We start from the raw sequence: 13,950 nt of genomic DNA, 5'->3' as shown, positions 1-13,950 counted from the left end.
GGAATGACAAGCTTGTTTCAAGATTGGCTTCCATACATGTTTTTGGTCTTAACCAGATTCACCCTAGTAATCATGGCTGACTTAAAGCCATTCCTGTAACTTACGTAAACTATTGCAAGAACTCAGTGGACTGTTTGTTTCATACTGTGCTGCTGTTCCAGCAGATAATTAATTCTTATCAAAACATTGTTTCTTTTATTCTTGAGCAGGCAGCTTTTGTTGTAGCTCTTGTGGTGTAGCTTCAGTGCTTACCACTTCAATTTTTCTTCAGCTTTTTATTAATGTACTAATCTCGGGATTTTATTCCACACATCCTCTGTCATCCTAATTAGCTGCGTAGAAACTCTTTTAATTGGTCGTTCATCCTCTATCCTGGCATTTGTGTGGTGACAGCCCAGGTATTAGATAAGATTGTCCTGTTTTTATCTTTTGGTCCCTGTGACCTAATTAGAATTCTTCCTCTCCCTCCCTACTTCTACATGCACACACACCCTTCTGATGGGAGCTTTTCGATTAGGTCGCTGATTTGTCACATTTTCTGTTTACTCGCCTTTGCACCTTCCCACCTGAGGGGCTCCAACTTGATGAATAAACACTCAAGGTTACTTCTTTCCTTTGTCATATCCCAAGTTTAGGGATGCTGGATTTCCATCCATCCATGCCACCTGTGCATGGTACCTGCCACATACACAATCTGCTAGTCTTTTGCAGAAATACTTGACATTTTGGGGCTCATTTAGCTGAACTTCTCAACCATTAGTGATGGAAACACAATAGAATGTCCTATCTGCATCACAGGAGCTAGGTTCCCTTCTAAATAGGCTTTGGTTGTGTTTTGAGACATCTCCAGGAAATAAGTCACTGACACCTGACACAGGCCTGAGGTTGATAATGCAGCCAGAGTTTTCTTTCCTGCTTGGTGACCTATTATCAGGCACTGTAACATGAATTGGCAGGACTTGCTTTTGCTTGCCCTCGCTCCTCCTCTGCTGCCTCAACTCATTTAAATCCAAGCTATTCAAGGCAGGGACTTTGCTTTCAAACATGCTCAGTGTCACATGCATTCTGTCAACTATAAACAGTAATTTCCTCTGACTCAATCTGTTGTTGGCCCGATGACAGTCCACAGGCAATTTGTTACAAAAATCTCCACTGGAGTAGTTGCCTTCTGCTGCTTCTCTGTCCGTGTCTCAGCAGTAGGGAGTCAGCTAGGCAAGGGGCTGGGAATGTGTATCACCATCTCATTCAGGAAATACAGTGGCAAATGGGGACTCTTACTTGCAGCTGTGACTGAGGCTGTGGCAGAGCCAGGTGAATTGCTTCCCCAGTAGAAAGTTAGGAAAAAATTAAAACGATATGAATTCAAATTATCATTTCTTCTTCATCTCCTCCTTGAAGGCCAGAGAATGGGCTGTAGCAGGGAGGCTCTGACCCAGCATGACTTTTGCTCTATGTAAGATTTTAGAAAATCTGGAAAAATTAGCTGATTACTGTTTTCGAATGTCCCATTAACGTTGCCAGTTGAAATGTTCATGCTTTTGCATGAGCTCACTTGAAGTTTTAATGATGTTTGAATTAATTAATTACAGCTATTAGTTGATCCATAGACAACTGAACAGCAAAGAAATTATTAGTGTTTTAATCTTTTTACCTGCTCTTGTTTTGCTGTGGACTGGTATGTTTGTGTCCTGCCTTGCTCCATCACTATGTATTTAAAATGTTTTCTTCTTTGTTGTTGTTATTGTTCTTACCAGCCCAAAAAGCTCATGCCCACGATGCACGTGTCCCCCGTCAGTGTGGGAGCAAGCAGGGCACTGTGCCTGCCTGTCGGCAAAGCTGGTTTAGCTGCAGCATAGCCAAAGTTTCCACAGGAACCACAGGACCTGCTGACAGAGCCTAAACCTTTCTGTCCACCTTTTGTCTTCACTGTCCCTTCACCAGCTTCAAGACAGAAGGGGTGCCCTTATCAAGACACTGCCATGTGCTGGAGCAAATGTGCTGGAGCATTTATGGGGTTTCTGTTTCTTCAACAATAGGACTAAGAAAGTTACTGGTAAATACAACACACCTTAATTTTAAGACTACCCAGCCGTTAAAGAAGGCTCATTTCCTTCTTTGGGTCATAAAGGAATCATTCTGAATAAGCTCATATGTACTTTACATCAGCTTGAAATACAAGGAGCCATATATCATCAGGCATAAAATATCAGGCAAGAACAAGGGCAGGCTGCTTCTGGGAGGGACAAGGAGGTAAGCATGGCAAGGTAGGCAGAGGCAGTTGTCACACTGACAATTTATGATCTTGCAGCTAATGAAAAACAAAGGCTTGAAGAAACTATCTCAATTTCTTTGCTTGCAAATTGCTTTTCTGTGTAATTTGGGGGTTTATAATAAGGAAAGGAGGCAGAACTTTAGTTCACAGAAGGATGGAGTGATTAAAATATAAAACACACGACTTTCATGCAGAAGTAGGTTTAAAACTTTCCCTTCAACAAAACCAACACACTTTTGTCTTATGGTGTAACCCATCATGGTTTTTTTGGAGGAATTTATACAACTTTAAGTGAGATTAATATGCTGAATAAAGCCACTGTTATGTCTTATATTCTAAGATGAAAAACACAGTTGAAGCTATGTGTTGTTCACATAAAAATGAACAGAACGGGAGGGGAGAGGAGAGGTTTATGACAGAATTTATTCCATAATGCCCTATCCTACTTCAGTATGAATGCATCTTCTATCTTACACTAAATACAAGATTAAAAAATGCCTTAAAGCATTAATCCCTCTTTCTAATGGAAAAATAAATAAATATTTTCCATTTTAGTTGATCCAAGTTTTTTAAAATAGTCCTCTGTATGAGTTCAGTTATCCTTTGATGCCTTGTCTCTTTTAGTATCTTTTTAGTGTTGTGTAATTGACCAAAGGAGGCATAAAAGTGAGTCACTTCTCTGACTGAAAAAATTTCTGCAGGTAACACAGTTCAATTTCTTTCCGTGTTTTCATTATTGTCAGTATTAATCTATGCCAGCAAAATGCATAAGATTCATTTTCTTATTTTCACTTCAGGAGGCAGTGAAGAGATATTGAATATACAGAATTTAGCCTTTTATGTAATGCATTTCAGCTTAATGCATCAGCGAACAAAACTGATACTGATGCACTTAATCATTGCCAGTGCTATTTTTGCCTACTTTTCATGTATTAACTTGTTGAAAAGACTTGTTGATTCTTACAGTTAGAGTTCACTCTTTCCTTCAAGAGCAGTTCTACAGTCACAAACAAATGCAAGAAAAATGGCGAAGTTGTATGTGGGTAAGTTTGAGCTGTAGGTAAATTGAAAACTCCAAGTGGAAAGGATGCTAATCCCCATAAACTGCTCATTTTACTTAGTGAATGTTTAAATATGCATAGCGTGACCAAAATATTTCCATCAGTTTTCTCTGGGAAATGATCCACATCACTTGTGCCTTCACATTAGTCCTGAAACAGAACATAAGGAAGACAAATTGCTTTTTGGCATCTATCTACTCTCCTTTGCAATCTGGACAGAGTAAGGGTGCAGGTAAGCTTTCAGTCTGCTATCCCTGATGCTCAGCACAAACTAAATAATTTTCTGAAAATAATTTTATAGACCTCACAATGAAAATACTTTTAAAGACCTGACAATGTACAGACACTTAATGTTACAGAAATTTCTCTCTTTTTGTTCCCCTCCAAATTAAGTTACTGTAACTCCATCTTCTCTATATCTACATATTTTCACTTATTCTGCCTCTCATCCCACTGGCATACACCTAGATGAGCAATATAATCCATAAATAACAGTCCTGAAGACTGCTGTTGACTAAAGTTCAACTCAATTCCTTTAGCTGTATTTTCTGCACTTGAAACAATCTTTCTCATAACACATTATGTTCAACATGTATGTAATTTCTCAGAAAATCTTTTTACTTCCTTTTATTCCACTCTTTTCACTTGCTCTTGGATGCTGCCAACATGAATGGCTTTAGATTTCGAAATAGTTTTATTCTATATTTGCTCCTTTACAAAGCTTTGATGTATGTTACTTTGCACTCTATTCATTTTTTAAATATTTTCTGTGAGCGTTTTTGACAGCATCTACCAGGTTCAGAAACCATTATTTGAACAAATGTGTTCAGTAACGCTACTGCCAGTGCTCACATTTGCAGAAGACAGCTTGATACGGCTAATTATCACAATCTACATTCTTTCTTCTAGTAAACCTTTGACCAAGGACTCTATGCTAAAATTAATACTCATTCTTTTGAAGGTTTAGATTAGGCCAAGTGATAATTTAAAGACTCTTCTATAAAATATAGACAACATTCTTCTCTCTCCCTCAGATTTATTTTTGAAAACTTTTCCAAAAACACTTCCAGAGACTTTGAAAAGATTTTCTCTTTTTCAACCTATGTTGGCAGCTGATGATCTCATTCCCAATTCTTTTCAAATATCTTGTCTTAATATCGTCATGGATTATAAGCCTTCTCTGATATTGAAGTCATCAGCCCACAGTTCAAAAGAAAAACCTTTTGCATTTCACCTTTTTTTTTTTCCAAATAGAACTCCCAGTAGGTTATAGATTAAAAAAAAAAAAAAAAAAAAAAAAAAAAAAAAAAAAAAAAAAAGCTGTATGGTTCATTATATTAAAATCTTCAATAACTAAACTACATACTCAAAATGTTGCACAGGTTTTAATGCTAAAAATGCTGTCATATTAATTAGAGTTTAAATGTCAGTGAGTACGACCCATTCACATGGGAGGGAGGATGAGGTGGAAGCCATGGGTGATCCCAGCTCACCAGCCAGGGCACAAAACCTGGAAGCTGTGAGCAGAGAAAGGTGACAGGCTGCACTGTCTGTCCCGGACAAACTGAAACACCCAACTGGGTTCAGAGCCCACCTAGTGAATCTAGTCAGGAGATGGGGCCAGACACACGACTGGAAACATGATTGGAAACTATTCATCCAGAGACAGAACTTGAGAAAACACACCTCCAGCATGGTTATGACAAAGAGAGGGCACCTAGCCTGCCCTGAAATGTGGTCCTGGACCCACACGCAGAATCCTACTCAGGACAGTTAATATGTCATGGTGCACTCTGGGTCCTGACACTTAACTAAGAGACTTTTTTTTTACCTAAATGTTCTACCATTCCAGGTTCAGTTAAGATTTGCATTAACGAAAAGCTTAAACATAATAAATCTTCGATGTCAGAACCAGATTTTGGAAATATAAATGCAAAAAGAAAATATAGACATGCGAGTACAAGGGTTTCTCCTGATCTCATTCACCAAAGTTTTCTGAACTGGAAGTTTTCATGTCACCTTCTAAAACATTTTCTGCTATTGAAGTTCTCAGCTAACAAAGAGAATATAATGACATTAATTTATGCCATTATCAAGCTGAGCATTTGTAATGCTGTTTCAATTGTCTTTACAACTTGAACGTTTTCTTTTCTCCACTAGAAATCTCCTGTTTCATCTTACGATTATTGTTTCTCTTTCAGTTAATTTCTTTAAACTCATCAAAGAATTATCCAAAATTTTATTCAAGTTACACAACAACCAATCTGACTGCTTTTCTGTGGTCTTAGCTTTTCATTTTTTAACTATGTTCATCTTTTAAGTTTTGTATTACTTGGGACTTTGCATGCAGTCTAGAGAGCCATCTATAAGAGTTTTGTATTTGGGTTTTCCTGTTTGTTTTGTTACATTTTGTTTTACCCCACCCCCACCCCCCCCACTCTCTCCATCCTCCTTTCCCCTAAAAAAACCACAGGCATACTTTTGTATAAAGGAAATAATTTGACACAGTTTTAAAACCTAACATTTTGAAAATATATACAACTGGTATTCCTGATCATTATCCAAACAAAAATTTCTTAATGGAAACAGTGTAGAAATTATTTTGATTATCAGCTTTGGTAGATAGAGGTCTTGCAAGTGGCACTTGCAAGGGCAGTGAGACGGAGTGTTGTTGTTTGTCCTGGGCAGCCTGAGGCTCTACATGGGGTAAATGAATCCACAGGAACATGTGTAGGGTCTATGCTTCAGATCCCCTGGAGCTGGCACAGGATGGAAGTTGATCGGTGAACGAGGGCAGCAATGCTGACACTCAGGGCTCCTATGGGGTTTTGTCCTAGTTGTCAGCTGTGTAAAATGGTTTCCACAAAGCTTTGAGGCTATTTGGCTTATTCTCTTGGGCTTTCTTTTGTGTAAAGCGTGCTCGCTTCACTGCAGCACATACTGGAAACACATGATGCTTCTTGCAAGAAGAAAAAGGTTTTGATGAGAATTTTCCTTTGATGTGAATGTTAATTGGCAATTTTTGCCTGCCTCTTTCCTGTTGCTTTTGACTAATTTTCTGGGGGTTTCACTTTTTTTTTTAAATTTTAGTTTTTTTCTCTTTTTTTGTCTGACTTGCCCTCTGTCCTTCACACAATTTTTTTCCTTTCTCAAACAGAAGATAAAGCACTGATTTCTTTTTAAATCCTATTTCAAAGCTCTTTATGTTCCGATATTTCTCCAGTGTTTATAGCAAAGCAAGTTTATATCCAACAAAGCAGAAGCTGACAGAGTGTCTCTGATTCCTGCTTTTCCCTTCAAAGCAACGGGCCCATCTGTACACGCTGTCCTTTCCCAGGCTGATAGCAGGAAGGCAATGGGCTGTGCTACTGTTTGAGGATGGAGACAGACTTGGAGGAGCACAAGTAACTCTGATGTACTTGGTAGCAGTGCAAGGGGGAGTAATGGTTGAATTGCTTGTGTTCAGCAACCTGTTTTGTACCAGTTTCTTGGGTTATAGGGGGAAAACAGAGCTATGTATAAGACATCTTCTAAATTTCCATTGCCTAACAGCAGCTTCTCTGCAGTGCATGCCAAAGTTAAATTAGCAGGGACTGATGGCAAGGGCAGAGGTTGCATAATTTCATTCAAGAAATAAACACCGGCCTCTTGCCAGTGCTGTCAATATCCTGTGTGTTACCTGGAACTGGAAACAGACTTAATTCATGTTAAAAGATTGAGCAAACAGAGTTGTCTGAATGACTGACAGAGGACCTGGCATGAACCTGGAGGAGGTAATTTCAGTTCTTCTGGTATTTTTAAGAGTGCAGGTACAAAGCAAAGAGCAATGGGAGAGTACGATGCTGTCTCACGCAGCAGCACAGGGGAAGGCAAGCAGCTCTAGAAACAAGAGCCGTGAGTGAGAGGCACAAAGAAGACCTGGGCAGCAATGTGGTGGTTTGCAAGCACAGCAACTGCTTAAGATCACCTACAAAAGGTAAGTTTTTGAGAAAACCAGAGGCCTACCAAGACTGCAAATCATTAATTTGGCCTTTTGTAACAAGGTCGCGTCATATCAACATGAGCATAATAGACATGGCTTAACTGGGGTGGTATAACTGGTAGCTTAGTTTTAAAGCAGAGAAGAATCACAAAAGTTTAGGACCTGTCAATCTTTAAAGATTACATGGAGGTGTTTCCAAAGGCATGATACAAAGCAGAAAATTATTCCTATTTTTGAAAAACACATTAGCAACTTGGGTGGAGCAACTTAATCACCAAGTTGCTGAGTAGACATAGGCCAGAAGTCGCTGCAAGTTTAACTACAAAAATGTTCCCTAAAAAGTGAAAGCATTCATGAAAATACATATCCAGGAAGGTAATGATGACAGTAATAGGTAAAAACTCTCTCTGAGGAAATGCAAAACATGAAACAAACATTGAGCAAGCAATGCAGTAGCTTCAATGGTAATTCCTAAGGGACATAGTTGAAAACAGCCAGAAAAGGCTCCTTCCTTTAGCTGTCCACCTAGAGTTCCTACCTGAAAACCTAGAAAAATATAGTGACCAAGGAACTAATTTCCCCATGGATGAAATTCTGTATTAAAGCTCTCTCTGTCACAGTATCATAATAGAAGCTTAGAAACCTTAACTGCAGCAGCTGTAGATTTTCTAGACGGGTAGGGGCCAAAGGAAGGTGAAGCCATGGCAATCCTCACATTACTCTTTTCTGAGTTTCTTAAACAAAGGCGGAGTGGGGCTCTCAAGCCTCTTTCCTTTCTCTCATTATCCAGTTTTCAGCCAGAGGTGTGTGTCACCCCACAGTAAGCACAGCGCTGGCATCTTCTCCTCTTCCATCCCCCTGAAGCACAGATTCCCAAGCAGAATGATCCCTCTGGTTAGCAGATCCTTGGTTTACGCACTCAGCCATTCAGCTCTTCCTCAGGACACTGGGGAAAGGGGGCAGCTGCAACCAGCTGGAGAACTGTGAGGCAAGATAGGAGCTGCAACTGATTTTGCTGGGAAAGGAGGAAAGGCTGTGCTGACAAGAGGAAGGCTGCAGGGGGAAGGTGTGGAAAGCCAAAGCAGCTCCAGAAAAGGCTGACACATGTCACATCTTGAAATACTGTTGATTGTAACAATGACTCTACAGACCAACTTTATGATGAAGATCTTCAAATCACACGCACTGAGCTTTCTCCAGCACAGATTATGGCATGTCTGTGCTTTAGAAAAATGATTGCCTTTTATTAGGAATAAAAGGATCCCCTTACCCAGCAGTCAAGGTACAATAAGTAGTGGAGAAAATTGTTCTACACCTGAAAGGAAGGTGATTTTGGTGGAGCTGCATTTTCAAATTCCCCAGTGTACCACTTCTAATCCTATAATGCATTTTCCTTTACATGTTCAATGATTGTGGCTCAGTAGAGTGTCCCCAGGAGATAAGTGCAATAAGGTGGAAGGGGCAGCAAGGCACTGAGGGTATTGTTACAGTGTCAGGTGAACACAGCTGGTGTCTCTGGAGCTTCATCTAGTCAGACAAAACTGCTGTTATCAGTAATACCAGCTGTACTATCTCTTGTAACATGAACTTGCATTACAATCATCTGCTTAAATATAATTTTTGAGGTGATAAGACCAGTTGAGAGTGGGTGCTCATGTCAAGAGACAAAGTAGATGTTCCTGCGTAAAAGGCCTGCATTCACTTCTTGCAGGTACTTAAGAATGTTTTAGCTCTGAACCTTTCAGTGCAGGGACCAGCCAGAGCCTCTTCCCTCCTGTGCCTGCTCACTTTCAGCAGTACTTTTCCATGCCACCTGAGGAGAAGGTAGGCTGCTCAGCCCTCTCTTCCAGCCCACAATCCACAGCATCCCTAGGAATATTTAGCAAGCTAAAGGAGTCTCATGTCCAAGTGTGAACAGCAAATTGTTGCCGTGTGAAGTCTGGTATAAGTAGGTGTACCAAATGAAAAGAAACACGTACTAAATGAAGTTCAAGATCATCTTGGTCCCAAGTTTAATTTATGTCTTTTCAAATTATAGAGTAAATATTTGCTTTTACTACTGGGTTGTAATTAATTTTATTTCAATAGACCTAGTGCTCAGCATGCAAAATATCAGTGTGGTTACTTCGTCAGCATAAAATTAAAACTATAACATATAATGGTTCATCCTTTACATGTAGTTAGTTCTGAATATTGTTTTCCTTTTTTTTTTTTCTTTCTAACACTATGCCAAACATGTCAAGCAGTTAAATAAGTTTTGAAGTACAGTGTGAAGACAAAATTCTGACTCCTCAAACAGTCCCTTGAACACTTTTGTTTCCAGAGCGTTCCTCCCCAAGCAGCTGCAGCAGCCCTGGGGAAGCAGGCTGGTGCCGGGGCTATATATGTATGTGTCACCTGCTTTTGCAGCCCACCATCAGGCACCAACACCTCCTCTGCTCCCAGCAGGCATCCCCGCTTTGACCTGAGCCCCAGCTGCCCACAGGCACCACCTGCCTGTGTGCACACAACCCTGGGGAGTGATTCTGCAGCAGCCCCTGGGCCATCAGCCCTGCCCGTGTTCATCGTGGTAAGGGCTGGCGGCTGTGAGAGCACTGGGATCCAGCCCTGCTGCAAGCAAGCACCTCCTGGGAGATACACAGAGTGCAGCAGCACAGGGAATTTCCTTCCAGGGAGACGCACAGGATTAGGCTGACGTTCTTCCAGCAGAGAAGGTACCTGGATAGGGAGGGTGCTGTGGCCGGAGCACTGTCCTGGGAGCCGTGTGGCCCTGCAAGACAAAGACAATTCTGTGATCTCTGCCAGCACGACCACCAGCACATGAGCTGTTGTACAGCTACTACTACAGTACTGTGGGTCAGCTTTTGGTTTGGGAAAGCACAGCCAAGCAGACAACTGGGTGTGATACACATTTAAGTTACCCTACATTTTTCACCACCATATACTGGCCATCATTTCATTCCTCTTTCCCAAGTATCTTCTATAGACAATGGACAGGGACAGGCAGTATGTTAGATAGATCATTGTCTGATGGAGTACAGCAGTTCTTGTGTTCCTATTAACTATTCTTCTTCAAGAAGGAGATAAGGGATCATGGAAGCTGGTTGACAGGAACCACCTATTTACACTGCCATTATTCTAAAACCTTGAGTTTCCTAGGAATCCCAGAATTACTAAAACAATTTCTTAAGAGGGCTGTTAGATGCCACATCTATGCTTGCTACAAGAAAAAAGGAAGGGGAAAAAAAAAAAAAAAAGGAGGGTTGGTGAAAGCTAGAAAAGAAAGCAAGTTATTTTGGAAAGAGAAAAGAAAAAAAATTATTTTGCTTGGCCATGGAAGTTACCCTCTCACTGCTATTTCTTTTTCTAAATGCAGCAGGAGAGTTTGGATGGAAATCACACCAAGGCATCTCCAGCTTTATTATAGTGTAAAATATGGGATCCTGGTCTTCCCCTTCCCTTGCCAATAGGCAGAAATCACAACAGAAAATTCAATAGATGAATAGTCAGGCATAAGTGACTCCAGAGGCTGGACGTTGCAACCATGCCACCTGCTCTTCCAAAATTTCATCCCTTCTCCCAAATGCCTCTGGAAGAGTGACATGTTTCTTTTACATGCTGATGTGTTTTGGGAGCATGTATCTTTAAAGATCAAACGGACATTTCTAATATCAGCCATTTGCCCTGCACTATTACCAATTCACAAACTTGTTTCCACGTTTAAATGACAACGTTGATTCTACAGTTGCCACACTCTGGTTCATATTGAATATCTCAACCCACAAAATTGTCACTGTGAAACTCTGTTGAAAGATTTAAATTAACAAATTTGAGGAAGCAGAAAACCACAGCTACAACAGCTCTTATACTTTGCTTTCATCTACTTGTATTGTATTCCCTGTCCTTCTCTAAACACATCACTGTTGTATTGAAGCTTCTTCTACAGATTAATTAGCAAAGTAATGAGTATGTTTTATCCGTTCCTCCCTCCCCATCCTCAGGGTATATACAGACATTGGCCGGCTCACTCTTGAAAATTATACACTTTGTGATGTTATTCAGGAAGGTCAGATTAATTAAGTATTGCTTTATGTATAACTGCAGTTTGGAGTGATGTTATGATGTTTATGTTAGCATTCAGTTTCCAGCTTCACAGTCATTGAGAAAACAGCTCTATTGTAAACAATTCCCCTGTGCCAGGAATGCATTTCCTCCGTGAATGAGGTCATGTGAGATGAATACAAACCAGGTAACTTGCGGAGGGCAGACTTCTGTTTCCACTGGCATTATTTAAAAGAATCAAAAAGGCTTGCTGGGGAATCCATTGGTAACTTGTATGGAGTTCATAAGGTCTTCCCCTTTGAATGCCTTTCTCACACAGAAGTAAACGCCACTTTGCAATGCAAAGAGCAAAACAAGAGCAAATAGTATCACAGATGCATTGTCAATCCCAAGGTTGCTGAAGTGGCCTCTTAGCCAGAAGAAAAAAGCAGTATGGATTTTTCCATGAAATCTACTACAAGGGAACTTCTCCGTTAGTCTAGTAAGCTGTGAACATATAACTGTGATTGAACATGGCAATATCAAAAGTTCAAGGATTCTAAAGGTCCCCTACAAATGTTTAACCTTCATTTTACTGGGAGCTTACTGCAGACGATTTTTTGCACTCATGTCTTCACCTCACCTTGATCTTGAGAGTTATATGGTGAAAGACAGGTTTACTTCTGTCAGCTTTGTTCTATCTCTATACTGCTGACATTTGAGCTTTGAAAGCCTCAACATCGTTTGTGGTGGAAATCTAGAAGTAGTCTACAGTTATTATCTGATTAATCTCCTCTTTTGTGTCAATTTGTTGTTGTTGGAAAGACAGCACATATAGACTGTCCCATACGTAAAAGAGGAAATAAACATATTTGGTTGCTACTTTTTCCTGTCCACATCCAATTTAGACTTCTGCTAACAACATAATTTACATACTTTTCTTAGATGGATCACTAATCAACTTCCATTGATGTCACCCTAGCAGCCAGCATTTTATTATGCACAATATCTTCCTTCCTTGTGCCTCCACCTCTGAAACACTGGACTCAAAACGCCACCAAAGAGATATTCCAGGTCAATCCCCTTTCAAGACTAATCCTTGGTTTTCTCATCCTTTTACTGCATCAAATTCAGGTCCTTTGTTCTCACCCTGAAAACTGCATAATCCCTGCCCACAACTCTGTTTCCATTTCCACCTACTCACTACTTCTAATCTCCACTCCTCTACAATATTACTTTCAACGCCCTTCTGCACACCCTCTTGCCTAGGGGATTTCAGTTTTTCCTTTGTTTTGGCTTGTTTTTGGTTTTATTTTGTTTTGGTTTTTGGGTGGTTTTTTTTTTTTTTTGGGGGGGGAACTATTTTGTACAAGCTAATGTCTGTATATTAACCAGCAAAAAAAGGTAATCCAAGTGAGTTTTTAAGTTACAAACAATTATAATTTAAACGAAAATATGCTAAATAAATATCTAAATATCAAAGTCAAAAATAAGGAATTTCTTTTTTCAAACTGCTCTGGGTTTTTTGTTCTGTTTGTTTTAATATTTGTTCTAATATTCTGCCTTACGGCTGAAAACTGTGCTTTTATCTTCTTTTAATGTGAATAACATGAAAAACCTGTAGTTTCACTCAGCAGGGAACACCATGCTGAAAAAAATTTTGGATTTAGAAGAAGAGAGCAGCATGAACTTCAACTGCAGCCAGCAGAACCCAGTGGAGCTCAGCCACTGTGCAAACCAAGTCCCACAGAACCTGGATCTGTTTTTACTGGAGCGATGGTGTAAAACAGGCTTTAAAACACGCCGTGATAAAGTCTATTAATTACCTTGCATAAAGGGTTTGTGCTTTCTACCTCACTGACCACACGATATTTCCCATACAAGGGAGAGCTCTCTGCTCTCATCCCGAGTGCACATTGCAGAAACGTTTTGACACATCTCCACAATTTTCGTCATGTCAATTGGTAACCTCAGGCAACGTATTAACAAGTTCGCGTACAAACGGGCGCTTCATACTCTCTACAAGGAGTTTGTGTAAAGACCTTGGAGCAACCTCCCAGTATCTGAAGGGAGCCCACAGGGAAGACGGAGATGGGGGATTCTTTGCCAAGAACTGCAGTGACAGGACAAAGGGCAATGGGTACAAACTGAAAGAGGGGAAATTTAGTTGGATATACAGAAGAACTGCGTTTCTGTGAGGGTGATGAACTGGAACAGGTTGCCCAGAGAAGCTGTGGACGACCCGTGACTGGCAGAGTTCAGGCAGGACGGGGCTTTGAGCAACCTGGTCTAGTGGAAGGTATTCCTGCCCACGGCAAGAGCTGTGCCGAGACGATCTTTAAGGTCCCTTGGAACCCAAACCATTCTATGATTTTATGACTAACCAGCGTCAGGGTTTTTTTCCCCTTTCCCTTCACGGACGGCGCATTCAGGGCGAGCTCCGAGCCCGCAGCTCCGCGGCGAGCACCGCCCATCTCGGGGCGGGCGGCAGCGGCGAGCCCACGGCCCGGGCCCGCCCTCACAGTGTTCTGCCGCGGGTACGGCCGCCGAGGCCGGGCTCTCCTGAGCGGGGCCGCTCCCCGGTGCCCTGCGGA

This window comes from Chamaea fasciata, unplaced genomic scaffold (genome assembly GCF_029207755.1).
Source record: "Chamaea fasciata isolate MVZ Bird 193981 ecotype frontalis unplaced genomic scaffold, bChaFas1.0.hap1 SCAF_1, whole genome shotgun sequence".
Lineage (NCBI taxonomy): Eukaryota > Metazoa > Chordata > Aves > Passeriformes > Sylviidae > Chamaea > Chamaea fasciata.
The sequence above is the reverse complement of the archived record's forward strand: the minus strand, read 5'-3'. Positions refer to the sequence as shown.